Source organism: Hibiscus syriacus, unplaced genomic scaffold (genome assembly GCF_006381635.1).
Source record: "Hibiscus syriacus cultivar Baekdansim isolate YM2019G1 unplaced genomic scaffold, ASM638163v2 tig00110299_pilon, whole genome shotgun sequence".
NCBI lineage: Eukaryota > Viridiplantae > Streptophyta > Magnoliopsida > Malvales > Malvaceae > Hibiscus > Hibiscus syriacus.
Window position 1 is genome coordinate 2314288 of NW_024062668.1, and position 14350 is coordinate 2328637.

Here is a 14350-nt window from a genome sequence, read left to right on the forward strand (position 1 = left end):
AATAGCTTGTTGTGTGAGGATTATCAAGTCATCTTACTTAATTACCAACTTATCAATCTGTTTTGCTTTAGCATTTTCATTTGATTGCACTTTAAACAACTATTTTTGTATCGACGTTCTCATTTGCTATCCACTCACACCACTATTTCAACTCCACCTACATACATTTAATTTTGCATTGGGTTACATTTTGGTAATTTAAAATTTTAATTCAAATTAAAAAATTATATATATATAACCCAAAATTTTCAAAAATAGTCCCAAAACTTTGAAAACCTTTATTTCAACCTCTATACCCACGTCGATTGCCGTCCTCGATTGCCGTCGATGAAGTTCCACCAAACTTCACCTACCCAGCAATAAATACCCTTATGAAATCGACGACCAATCGATGTTTTTGTACCTTGCGAACCATATAATGAAAATCGCAATCCCATGTGATTTTCACAGTCAATCGAGGGCAACTACGACGACACGTGACTAGGAAGATAACATTGACTTAGTCGACGATGGTGGTCATGGTCAAAAAGGGGGCGACAGCCAGTTAGTGTTAGGATTTTTGATTTTTATGAATTTGAATTATTTTATAGTTTAAGATAAATTAAGGTTTTTTATAAATATAATAATATTATAAATTTAAAAAAAAAAATCAAAATTAACCGTATGTGACATATGTCACTTAACAGAGAAAACTAACGACAGTTATGGCCTGGACACCTAAAATGATAACGTTTGTAACGTTAGGCACCTGAATATTCAAAAAAATATTATAAGCACAAAACGATATAGCTTGTGCACTTATTTTATAATTAAGCCATTAAAAAAATTAACCCTCAATCGGGAGGGTTACCGCATGTAAAAAAAATATTCTAACACATTTTACTATGACACATGTCACCATTTGATTGAATGTTTTTTTAATTTATTTTAATATTTTAATTAAATAATATACTCACCAATCATGTGGTTTAATCGAAAAACAACCAATTTAAAATTGCCATAAAAGGGAATCAAACCATGGTCTTGTGGAGTATAGCACGTCTGAACTATGTCTTTTTCTTTAGGTGTTTAAACTTTTCATTTTGCCACATCACCATGTTTCAGTTTTGCCATATCATCATTTTGCCACATCACCAGGTTTCACTTTTACCATATCATCATCTCCGTTAAGTAGTCACCCGTATTTCAATTTCACGAATCAATATCATCATTTTACCACATCTCCATGTTTCAGTTTTACCATATCATCATCTCCATTAAGTGGTCACCCGTATTTCAATTTCACGAATCAATAAGTTATGGATTTAATTAATTGCGACGTTAACTATAACATCACCATCTCTATTCAAGGGGAACATTTAAATATTAACGACTAGTGACCTTATTAAAGTACCGTCAAAGAAGAATATCTTAAAACATAAAAATTTGTTGTACTTGATTTCATGCATTAATAAGTTTTATTTTTGAAAAAAATACACATTTTTTAAAGAAATAAATAAATAAATTATGGATTTAATTAAATTTTAAAAAATAAATTTATGTCATGCCATAGTTTTAAATTTACTGAAATATTTTTTTCCCAAAGTTGAATGTCATTTACTTGCACGTATAAAAGATAATTTTCAGTTTGCCTTGTATGTCCGATCAGATCCATTTTATATTCTCTGCCACTATCAACATCCAACACCATTGTCAAATACCTGTTACAGACCAAAATGGGGTTCTAAACATATAATAAAAGCCTACCAAAATAGAGAATAGGGCTCATTTGAAGGGTGCTATAGTTCCTATAAGGGCATTTCCGAAATAAATTTTGCAATATTTAGATACATGACATGACATGGGAGTTATATTTTACCATAGTTGATAGAATACATACATTTACAAAAACCAGCATGCAATCGCCATTGCCGTTGCCATGCCAACATGCTGATCTTCGTCTCCCGACTCGTATATCATTAATCACTTCTTTCCTTGCATTGTAAACAATGTATTTCCCTGAGGGGGAAAAAACATACAGGCCCTCTGAACCCACGTCAACAAGAAACAGAAGTTGTAAGTAATCCACCAGAGAATTTATTGAGAGCAAGCATTTATCAAAATGAAAACTGATCACAATAGCATACCAATTATATTGAAGAAGATTCCTCTATATATTTGGTGTCATCTTGGACGCCAGCTTGGAGCTGAAACACATAAAAATGGTACTAAGAACCTGCCCTAAATGCAAGGTATCTATCTAGCAAGTATGCAAATGTAAAATGATATCTAAAAGGAGAAAACTTTTAAAGCAGAATCTCACAGGACAAATGCATAGCTCTTGATCCAACTGGTACTACACCTTCTGGATGTGGTCCGACAGTAAAACAGTAAAGGAGTTTCTGTGATTCATTGGCGGGGGATGGAAGCCCCATCCTTGGTTTGGATACCTTGTCGGCTCACACTGACGCCCACCATATGAACCAAAGCCATATGCTTCCGGATTATCAGCAGCATACTGCAGATCAAATTTGAGAAAAAAAAAAGTACAATCAGATGTCATCAGACAAAAAAAAGGCACATGACAGCAGACTGTCAATACAAGATATATTTGAAAAACCCTACCGCATAAAGGTGGCGAAGGAAACCTCCAGTTGTCTCTAGGATCATGCAAGGCCGGTTGCATTCTGTTGTGGCTATTATAATAGTTACCCCCTTCCATGTTAGGTGAATAGTATCTGTTGGAGTAGGGAGGAGGTGGTGCATCCCTCATCAGGTTCATATACGGGCCTGAATTACCATATGAGAACTGATTCGAGGGCAGAGGATGAGGGGTCGTTGAGGTAGTCATTATGATGGATGTTCGGACCATTGGTTTGTTGATTATTATTCATCTGATGTACAGAGTAACTGTTGAAAGAGGTATTAAAATCAGAAACCTGCATAGGGACTGGAAGATCTCTAGACTCATGTCCGTGATAAGGAACCGATGAGGGATCTGTGGATCGCAAATCATCTAGCCTATTCTGCAAATATAATCAAAACAAAGAATTCAAAAACCAACATATATCACTTTTAAATAATAAGAAAAATAAAATCACAGCATGCAATACAAATAAGTCTGACATGTATACTTGTATGAATTGCTGAATTGATGCTTGCATAGTGATCAGACATTGGGCAAGGAGGGTTGGGAGGTGGCGGTGGAGGCAGTGGTGGTGGCGGTGATGATGGATGGACATCATGAGGTAAATGAGGGGCAAATGGAAAAGAAAAATGCTGATCTTCCTGCTGTCCTGAAGCTTGTGCAGCATTGACTCCAGCAGCAGCAGTGGCTAAACTCATTTCAATCTCAGAGGGGGCAACATCCTCCATCTCAATTTCACCATCAACATCTTCCAAAATATGTCTGTGCTTTTCAATTATAGGATTTTCCTCTTGTTCTATTCGAGAATCGTTCTCTGGAGTGACAGCCTCAAAACTACTTCCATCATAATCACTTCCCTCATCATCATCCTTCAGTATTCGGGGCATACAAAATCCAGGAAGCTGAAAGCTAGAATTGCCGAGGAAACAACAAAATATATTAGAAACACAGTTCTAGAATTACTGTAAGTAATCATGAATTATAGGGATTCAGGAATTCGTACCTTCCATACTCATCCACAAGCATACCCTCCATGTCTCTGACAGGATGATCGAATGGTCTCTCTGTTCTAGCTGTATGCCGACAAAAGGGCCCGCCAGAAGATGAAACACTAAACGAATCAAGTTCTTTTATATGGTAGCGAACAACTGGTTCTGAAAGGATTTTTCTTTACAGCCAAAGTTTCAAAACTTATATCGAAAAAAGTAGGTGAGAAACCAAAAATCCAAAACAAAAAGCAGTCAAAAGTCGCACACCTTTAAGCACTGCCGACGGTTTTCATGTGCAATAGGTCCAGGTGGAGCTGCAGCAGAGAGTAGACGAGGCAAAGCTCTTGAATGGCTGAAAGGTAGACACCACCAACATCACCTGGACATCAAACTCGTCAAAAACAGTCATATTCATATTATATAACCAAACATCCGTCATACGGCTAAATTATACTACACCAAATTAGTTAAAATTAAATAATACTTTTCAAACTCCGGGAGCATTGAGTAATAGAATCCACGAGAAAGAACAAGTCCACCCTTATGTGAAGACTCACTTTCCGAATTTCGAGTGATGATTTCCACAATCTATGTTAAAACAAAGAAATCAATGTATTTCACATGGAATAGATATTTTAGTATATATGGATGATATCCAAAAAGGGGAATAAATAAATTTCCAACTTTTAATGCCAAAATTTGCCAACGTAAGTTACACTAGTGTGTAATATCGAAGAAGCAGAAATGTCATTGATAAGAAATTTAACAATCTATATAAGAAGATAAACAACTTTTACCCAAAAATATTTATCTACATGAACATACAAGAAATATACAAACCTCCTGAAGGTATTATAAAAAATACTTACCCTCCGTCATCCTTGAATAATCACAAGGACTGAAAAAAGATTATCAGGGATTAAAAGCTTTCAAGTGCTGCAAGCAGTGATTTTACTAATAAATATTCTTTTATTTATTTGGTGATCCTTTGCCAAAACAATTTAGAACAAATTCCTAATCCAATAACAATTTAGGGTCTCCAACTTTTCTGACCTGAATAAGTTGCCAATGGAAGGAAATTAATTAATAAAAAAGTCCACATGAAATTTACGAGTAATTAAAATTAGTGCCTTTTTTCTACCATTTTTCATTCTCAACTACATATCTATCAGTAGAATGTCCTCGGCTTCAACAATAGAAGCTAATTTATCCTCTACCACAAGTCCAAATAAAACCTCTTCCGATATCTTACATATCCTCAATTTTAATGCCATTAGAATCTAATTCCATGAAACCCAACAACTATAATTAAAGCAGATAAAAAATAACAAAAAAGTAAAGAAATACCCTACCTTAGCAGACACACCAAATTTTGCACAACCAAATGCTATGCGTGTTGCATGAGCAATGCTCTCTATTGTCCATGTTAAGACCGCAAGTGTGTCAAGGATGACAAAGCAGAATGTGCTTCGGTGTAATTACTGCACTTATGAACAGATTTAGGCCTTTAAGAGGCCACAGAGTCAGCTCTACCTTCAGAGTCAGCAATTGAAACAGATAGAGATTTGTTCGATCGGGACTGAACATTTGGACTACAATACCCATTGCTTTGAATGATATTAGCACTCTCTGAAGTGGAAACACGGATATTCAAAGCATTGGAAGGAGACACTCTAGCAGGAGAATATACTTCATCAACTGGAGATGGACTTAACTGGACACCTACAACATCCTTGTCCGAGTTATCATCACGAAACAATCTAGTTGCCATCTGCCTTCGGTCAGTTTGAAATGCTTCTGGAACCTCACAGCTAAGTCAAAACAAGAAAGTCATTTCTAGAAATTAATGGTGGGCATTCACTAAAGACATAAAAACAAAAACACCGTGGAAACACACACGATAGACCCTCTTGAGTATTCAATTCTTTTACAAGGTTTATGTTAATATTAGCATCACAACTATTTAGTTCACTTACAGTCATTACATTCATATTCCAAAAGATAAGATTAGAGAGACCACTTCCATGATTAGAGGTGCAAATGACACTGTTAAATGTTGATATTTCATGTATATCTTTAAGAAGAGTGATTCTCAATATCAATTCACTGAATAGCTGTGATAGAAATAAGGCAGCGATGCTTACACGTCGTGGACTAAGCTGTTGTCATCAGTTTGAGACTTCAATGACTCACTTTTCTCATGAAATCTATGCTGGGCAGTACACTGAAACACATTTGAACCCTCTTGAGGCAAAATTTTGCAAGCTTTCTCAGTTACTGTGATAGGATCCAAACTCATGTCACTACGCTCTGATGTATTTAACTGTTCATTAGGATTTTCAGTCTAAAATTGCTTAAGCCAGCAGGTTCAACATCAGAATCATACTTCGAAAGCAACTGATCAGAAGAACCACAATTGAGAGCCTGGCTTTTGTCAAGATTAGGTGATACATATTCTAAGCTTTGGCCTTCATGATATCTGATTTCAAATAAGATTTGGCTAGTTTCTCCGAAGGCATTGAATTTGGCATGGAAAAGATACTGGAATCACTATTAACAATCAAATCAATGCCAGCTTTCTCCAACCCTTGGCTTCTTTGTCCTTAACAGTTATATGAGAGTTACTCCTTATTGAAGAACCGTGACATTGACCATCTGGTGCTTTCATTTTAGTTAGTGTTTACGACATGTCTGATCTTCAGCAGGATTGGCAGACATAGCTTCCAAAGCACGATGGAGACATTTAGAAGGAGGCAAGGCAGCTTCACTACCTGCCAACCAGCCTAATTGATTTCTCTCAACTTTCAGAGGTTCTGGACCATCTGGTGTGCTTCCTTTCAACTTGAATGTCACCTTTTGAAGGTGATATATTAACCAAAGCTCCCTTCAAATCTGAAGAATCTCTATCAGTAGGAGAACCGTTGTGACAACTTGATGATGAACTCATCTGCTCCAATTAATTGACTGCAACTTCATCAACAAGTTTTTCTTCAGTTGTTAAAGAACAATTGAAGTCACCAGTAGCTTCCAGTTTGCCCATGCGAACCCTTGCTCTTTTCAGCAATGGTTGGTGCTCATCTCCATCATCTTTGGAATATCCATCGTTAGGATTTTCGCATCTATTTAGCAAATTTTTCTTAGCAATATTGATTCCTAAATTCAAATTTTCTTCTTTATCCATTCTAACAGGAGGCTCAGCAAGGTCATTATTCATCCACTTTATAAATGGTTTCCTTTTCTTCTTAATGACAACAGCTTTTATTTGTAAATCTAGCGCTTCACTCAACTCAGCATCTCCTTCCAAACACTCAAGATTATTCTCAGAGTGCTCAGGTTTACAAATAGAATCCACAGTGCCTTCATGCAAACTACCACCATCCAAATCAACAGTGGCAATTTCCGAGCCATTATAATCAATGGTAACATTTGACATTAACATAGATGAGTCAAAATCATCACTCTCAAAAGCTTCCGCAGATTTCTTGAATCGTTTATCCCTCCTCAGGGATCCATCCGGGATCGCATTTGTTGATATATCAAAAGCAGTCCTAACATCATTATATAGCTTCATAAAGTTCTGTAATCTAGATGAGTCCACTGAGTTCCCACAATTTGCCCAAATGACTATCATCATAATTACAATTATTAACCTGTCTTTGAATTCTCATAACTGTCAATAATTTCCTGGACTGCACGAACAAAATCTGCACCCTTCCTTTGACGTTTGATCAAATGAGATTGTTTCTTCCCTTCAGTAAATGTTTCAACATAAGCGGGATTACGGAAGGCTCTGCATGAAAGGTATCCATCCATAAGAACTAACAAAACCCAAAACATGTCAAAGGAAACTACATACAAGGAGCAAAAAAGATGGAGTTATGTCAAATAACAACAAATATAAATGCCAAAATGATAAAGATCAATAGAATAAAGTTTTACAAAAATATTTTGTTACAGGTCAAATAAAAGAGTTATTAAAGTAGTTAAAAGCAAGTCTCCAGTCTCCTACTAAAGAAAGACTTCTAATGATATAAAACACTTTTAAATAAAATCTCATAATAAAATGCTCATAAAATTAATTTCATAATAATAATAAAATAATTGGCACCAATAATAATATTGTCTACAAAGGCAACCCTTAACATATTTATAGCAACTATCACGATTCCTAATTCCTACAACAAATACATCCAATTGTTTTTAGTCAATGTAAAGGCTAGACATGATTTATTTAGATAACATTATGTCAAATAACAACAAATATAAATACCAAATGAAAAAGACAAATCGAAAATTGTTTTACAACAATATTATAGTAACAATAAAGATTAGTAATTCCTGTAACAAATATATGCAATAGCTTTTAGTCAAGCAGTTTTTCTAGATGATGCAATTATAGCAAACAAAATGGAAGTTGTAACTAAATTCTTATTATACAAAAAGATACTATACATTAAAAATAGCATCTTCTCACTCCACCACCTCTAAAAGGTTTCAAAAATGTATGACTACCTCTGGGAACATGATTCCTGAAATGTAACATTACTTACATATTATGGGAATATTACACTAACTTGTTTGATGTATTTGATAGGAATGTAAGACTACTATACTTGATTGGGGGAATATAAGATTACCCGAAAACAAAATTTACTAATTTGTCCTTTTGATATATGTTCTTTTTAACATGTTAAACTTTCAATATTAAACTGAAAATATTTGCATGAAAATTCATCAAATCATTTGTTATATTATCTAAAATTTGCAAAAGCTTCATATTTATCATATTATTAATATAACTAGTATATTAAACAATTTTAAAAAATAAACTTATTCGCATACCCTCATTAACCTTTAAATTATTTTTTGTGAATTGTCAAATGCTAAATGTTATCTATGTTCAATTTTTTTAATTTTTTATTGCTTACGCCACTTTGTCAAATAAATTACAGTAAATAATTTAAAAAAAAAATCATAAAGTGGTAAAATAGTGATAAAAATTGTAGATCATAATGTAACCCCAGACCCGGTCTGTAAGTTAGACCCAAACCTAAGTGGTCACATATCCCATTCAGAGATTTTTTTAAACAACTTATAATACATTAGATATAATACATAACAAAATATTAATAATACAGATATATCCAAAATGATAGCAAATACATGTCACCAAACACAACTGAAAAACATATAGAGATATACGTTCGTACAAAATAAGTAGTTGATCTCCCCTGATGCCAAATCTGTTAACTTACGGTCTGCTGTTATCTGAAAAGGGTAAAAACTACAGAATGAGCTAAAAAGCCCAGTGTGCTCCGTACAGTGTATATAAAAACATACTGATAAAATTTTTCAGTAAAATCGATTTATGCAAACATGTAATTAAAAATATGAACACTACCCCCATCCGATCACAACAGAATGTGTAGGTTCCCCAGAACCATACAACCCCAGCACAATAGTAAGGCCCTGAGCACACAGCCGAGGAGCCTGCATATATTCTTCCTCCAACATATATCCCCCCAATGATATTAATAAACATGAATGCATCCGAGTGAAAACAATGATTAATCCTTTAAAACATGAAAATGTTTCATGCTTAGAAATCATATACAGAATTACAGAAAACAATTAAAATCGAATCATTAACGTACAGAAAATCATATATCAGATAAGCCATATTCAGAAATCAGGTATAAAAATATACCGTAACCATAGATCATATCATAAGTGTGCCATAATTCATATATCAAACAGAAGGTATTCAGATCGATATTTTAAAACAGCTGTCGGGAAACACACCTGTAACAGTATGAGAAATCAGATAGGGAAGCCTACTAATGGGTCTGTCGATCACACTCTGCTGCAGCGCTAGATCCTACGAATTAGAAAAATCCATATTGAAATCCTAATATAAATAATCTATATTTATTTAAATAATATACGAAAACCTACGGGTAATTCTAGTAGTACGCGGTTTGGGCTGATCTGACTAACGAACAACTCCAGACCTAACTGATCCTCGCTCAGGTGAAACACGAGTACCTTCATAAAATATTTTATTGAATCAATTCCTTAACCAAAACTCAAATAAATAATCAAAATATTAAAATACTAAGCCTTTTGGGTTCACATGCTTGATTCAGGGATTTCGGGTCAGAATTTGGCAAAACGGACTTCGGAATCAAATTCAGGACGTCGAAAAACGTAAAGCATGACCTTCCAAAATTTTGAATTATTGGTCAAAATCAAAGTCAACGGGTTTGACTGATGATTTGGAGACTTTTGGGTTCGAATTTGGTGAAACAGACCCCAAAAACAGATTTGGGACGTCAAAAAATATAAGGATAGGTATACTCAAAAAAGATTAAAGGTCGTTTAATGGCCGGTTAAAGCCGGTCAAAGTTTTGGTCAAAGATAGTCAACCGATGATCCAACATTTTACACAATTATCACCCTTTTAAGAAATATTTACCAAAATATCACTATTTTCAAAATAATTACTAAAATATCATTTTTTAAGAAAATTATGAAATTATCATTTTTAAAAATTATGAAAATAGTACCATTTTCAAAATAATTACCAGAATACCAACATTTTCAAAATAATTACCAAAATACCACCCGGTCAACGGGTCGGGTCAAACCGGTTCGAACCGGTCAAACCTGTTACAAGGCAGCGGTCGAGTCTTCCCCACGCGCAGTGGCGGCGCGTGGGGGCACTTAGGACCTCCTCCGGCGTCCTATAAATCACGAAAAATTTCCTAAAAATTATTTTGAGCAATTTCGAGATTCATACAAAGCTCAGTTCCAATTTTTGAACGGCGGAGAGCTCGATTTCAACGATTCAGAAACTTTGACCGCTTCACCTCCTCACACTCCACCGTCGACGGAGACCAAGGATGACATCGACGGACTCGAAATGGCACAAGGAACACGATGGTGCGGGAGGTGTCGAAAACGGAGCAACGATCGGCGACGAATTTAAGATTTTCTCGTCGATGAAGCTAAAAAAAATCGAGTCTTTGACTTGAAATTCCCGGCGTTTGGCAACGTTTCACTTCAATTAATTTAAGGGATGTGTTCCTCGCTCGATGATGAACACGATGATGTTTTCAAAACAACGATCGGAGGTCAGACGTCGTCGGGATCGTGGTTGAAAGTTGGGTGTTGAAAGGAAGAAAACTTATAAATTTTTTTGCTTAATAATTCACCCCCTCACATCTGATTTTGCATTTAAAAGAGTGTCTGCCGACACTTTTTTTTGGTAAATTAAGGGCTTAGTCCCTGAATTTTCTTAAACTCTACAACAACCTACAAGTTTGAAAACTTTCATTTTAGTCCCCAATTTTCACCAATTACACAATTAAATCCTCAAATTTCAATTATATATATATATATATATATTTCCCAATTTTTGGGTTGTTACACATAAATTTAACATATTAAAACATTTTTTTTAAGATGAAAAACATAAATCAAAGAAAAAAAATTAATAACATTAACTCTTAACTCATTCACTCTCAAGCAGCATGCAACCTAACCATACAACCTTAGAAACAACATAAATACAATATTAATAAAACACATTAAATATTAAAGCATTATTTAAATGTGTAACAACATTTAATTATTAAACTGATATAAAATAAAAATATTTAATAAATTTACACCACAAATAATTATTTATCTAGTTAAAAATGCAATAAAAGGATCCATATGAACAAAACCCCTTATTTTAGGAGAATATGGTCCAAAAGGGCAAGTATTATGCAATACCTAAGAAATTAGTGAGAATGATATTATCACCATTTGGGGGGACAGTGTCAGTGTTAATAAAATATTACTACCATGGGGAATCCTCCTAAACCAAATGTGAGAATGCAATTCAGGAAAAAATTATACTGTTGGTAATAATCTTTTCTGCGAACCAAATGCACCCTTACAACACTGATAAAAAAATTAATGTACTTCTAAATGTTGATTTCCAAGTTTAAGGACTATATCTCTTACTAAATGCCGACATCAACAAACAACTACACAAGTTTTTCCTAAATTGGAGAAAATAATACCAGCAATACTTTCCAGGTACTTGAAATTCTAAAATTTTTGTACCAGCATGTAAAACTTCTTTTATAAAAAATATTCAACTGTTACAGTGAGAGATGTACAACCAAGCAGAAAAACATAAATGAGAATGAAAGTATTTCAACTAAAGAGACTCACTTTTCTTAGAAGCCTCCAAAAAGTAAATTTCCTATTACAATAGATTTACCCTTTGAGAAACCCTGCATAGGTTCTCTAAACAAAAACTATATAACTTATAATCAGGCTAAATATTTTAATATAATAAAGAAAAATCAAAGACAACCCAAAGAGAGTATAGGGCTGACCAAGGAAAAGATAACTGAGAATTGTATTGCCTCAACTAAATATATATCGTTTTTGTTGAAAGCCTAAAAAGAGAACCTTCCTGTTACTATATCTTTACCATTCAAAAAAACCCCACATATGTTCTCTAAACAAAAACTATAAAACTTATTGTCACGCCCTTGGAACTTCGACTCCTCAGAACGTGTGGCCTTAGTCGCCTCCTTAGTGATTGCGACTAAGTAAGCCTGAAAATAACCCAAGAAAGGATGCTTAGATTCTCAACGAAAGAAAAACAAGAGAACTAGCACAAAAAGGAAGATAAGAAAGCTATGAGAGAAGAATGCTCTTATGATTTCTCAAAGTGAAGGAGTGAGTACAAATGAGGAGGGAAGACATCTATTTATAGTTGAAGCTCCCCTCAATGAATGACTAAGATTTAATTACATCGACGGCCTGGATTAAATTCCACCTACCTAAAACAAGTGGGCATTATCTATACAAAATTAATTCCCACCAATCAACGTATTGTTGTTGTAAAGTCTTCGCGGGTCTCAGAAGGTTGAAAATACCATTTAAGTAGTCTTGGGTTACTTCTCATGGGCTAATCTCGGTTGTGGGCTCGTGGTCCATGACATTCTCCCCCACTGGTTTCGGTGACGCCCTCGTCACTCGTCTGGTATGAAATTGGTATATTCTGTTCTTGAATTACCAAAGTCCCTCGGCAAGTTCCCAACTCCCTCTGCACTCGGCTTATCCCTTCCACAAAACAAAGTACTCATGCCTCGGGCGGTGTCCTGGTCGTCGGATAACTCTCTCCGCTTGTATACCTTGAATCTCCTTTTCATAAGAGATCTCTACTCCGACTGGTGCTCGGTTAGACTTGCCTCGATCCTGATCCTCTACATCATGATGGTACGGTTTGAGTATACTAACATGGATCACAGGATGTGCTTGGATGGTTAGAGGCAACTCTAACTTGTAGGCCATGGTGCCTACTCGTTTCACGATTAGAAACGGACCCTCGTATCTTTGCACAAGCCCCTTGTGATCATCTGCATGGAATAAAATATTGGCCAATTTTACAAGGACAAGATCGCCAACTTCAAAATTCACGTCCCTCCATTTTTAGTCGGCCCACTTCTTGGTCTGTTTCCCCGCTCTATGCAAACACGCTAGGGCTAAGTCATGTTGCTCATGCCACTCCTTGGCAACATTGTGTGCTGATGGATTTGGCTCCTCATACTTGGTAACAACCATGTTAGGTGTCAACGGTTACTGCCCAGCCACGATCTCGAATGGACTTCAGTTTATCGCCTTGCTCCATTGCTATTTGTAGGAAAACTGAGCCACCTCCAACAACTTTGGCCAGTCACGTTGGTTAGCACTCACATAGTGACTCAGATAAATCTCTAATAGAGCATTCACTCGTTCGGTTTGCCCATCAGTTTGAGGATGAATTGCAATAGAGAAGTTCAAACTTTATCCCATCAACTTGAACAACTCCGTCTAAAATCTTCCCGTGAATCGGGTGTCTTGGTTGCTAATGATGGTTTTCGGCATCGCCCAATACTTCACCACGTGCTTGAGGAAAATTCGATCCGCCTCCACTACTAGACACACCTTAGATGCTGGTATAAACGTGACATACTTTGAAAACCTATCAACCACAACCATTATGCTAGAAAGTCCACCAGTCTTAGGCAAACCTATTATAAAATCCATGGAAATACTCTCCCATGGGCGCTCTGGAATGGGAAAAGGTTGCAGTAGTCCTGCTGGTTTCTTTTCCTCGATTTTATCTTGTTGGCACACAAGACAACTCTTCACGTAGGACTGCACATCCTCCGACATGTGTGGCCAATAATATTGCTCTGAAAGTAGGGCCAAAGTTTGATAAACTCCCGGATGTCCCGCCCATTTGGAATCATGGCATTCCATCATGAGTTCCTTGCGTAGCTTTCCATATCGAGACACAAAGAGACGATGTCCTCGATAGTAAAACAATTCTCTCTCGAGCCAAAACTCCTTGGTTCGCCTCTCCTTGGCACCATCAATGATTCGTTCAGTCACTGGGTCCTGGGGCAACCCTTCTCTGATCTTCTCGAGTAATGTACATTCCATAGTCTCGATGGCATACCTCCGGCTTAGGCCATCCGTAACACAGTTCACCTTTCCTGGCTTGTACTCTATGGAAAAGTCAAACTTCGAAAGAAACTCTTGCCAACAAGCTTGCTTGGGAGAAAGCTTCTTTTGTGTGAGAAAATAATTGTTAGCAATATTATCGGTAAACACCACGAACTGGAACCAAGCAAATAATGTCGTCAAGTACGCAAGTAGTGAACAACTGCTGTCATTTCCTTCT

At 35.9% G+C, this 14350-nt stretch overlaps 1 pseudogene; it reads right to left on the minus strand.

Moving 5' to 3' along the window:
• Positions 1-1673: 1673 nt before the first annotated feature.
• On the minus strand, positions 1674-13245 carry LOC120116618 (annotated as a pseudogene).
• Positions 13246-14350: the final 1105 nt, after the last annotated feature.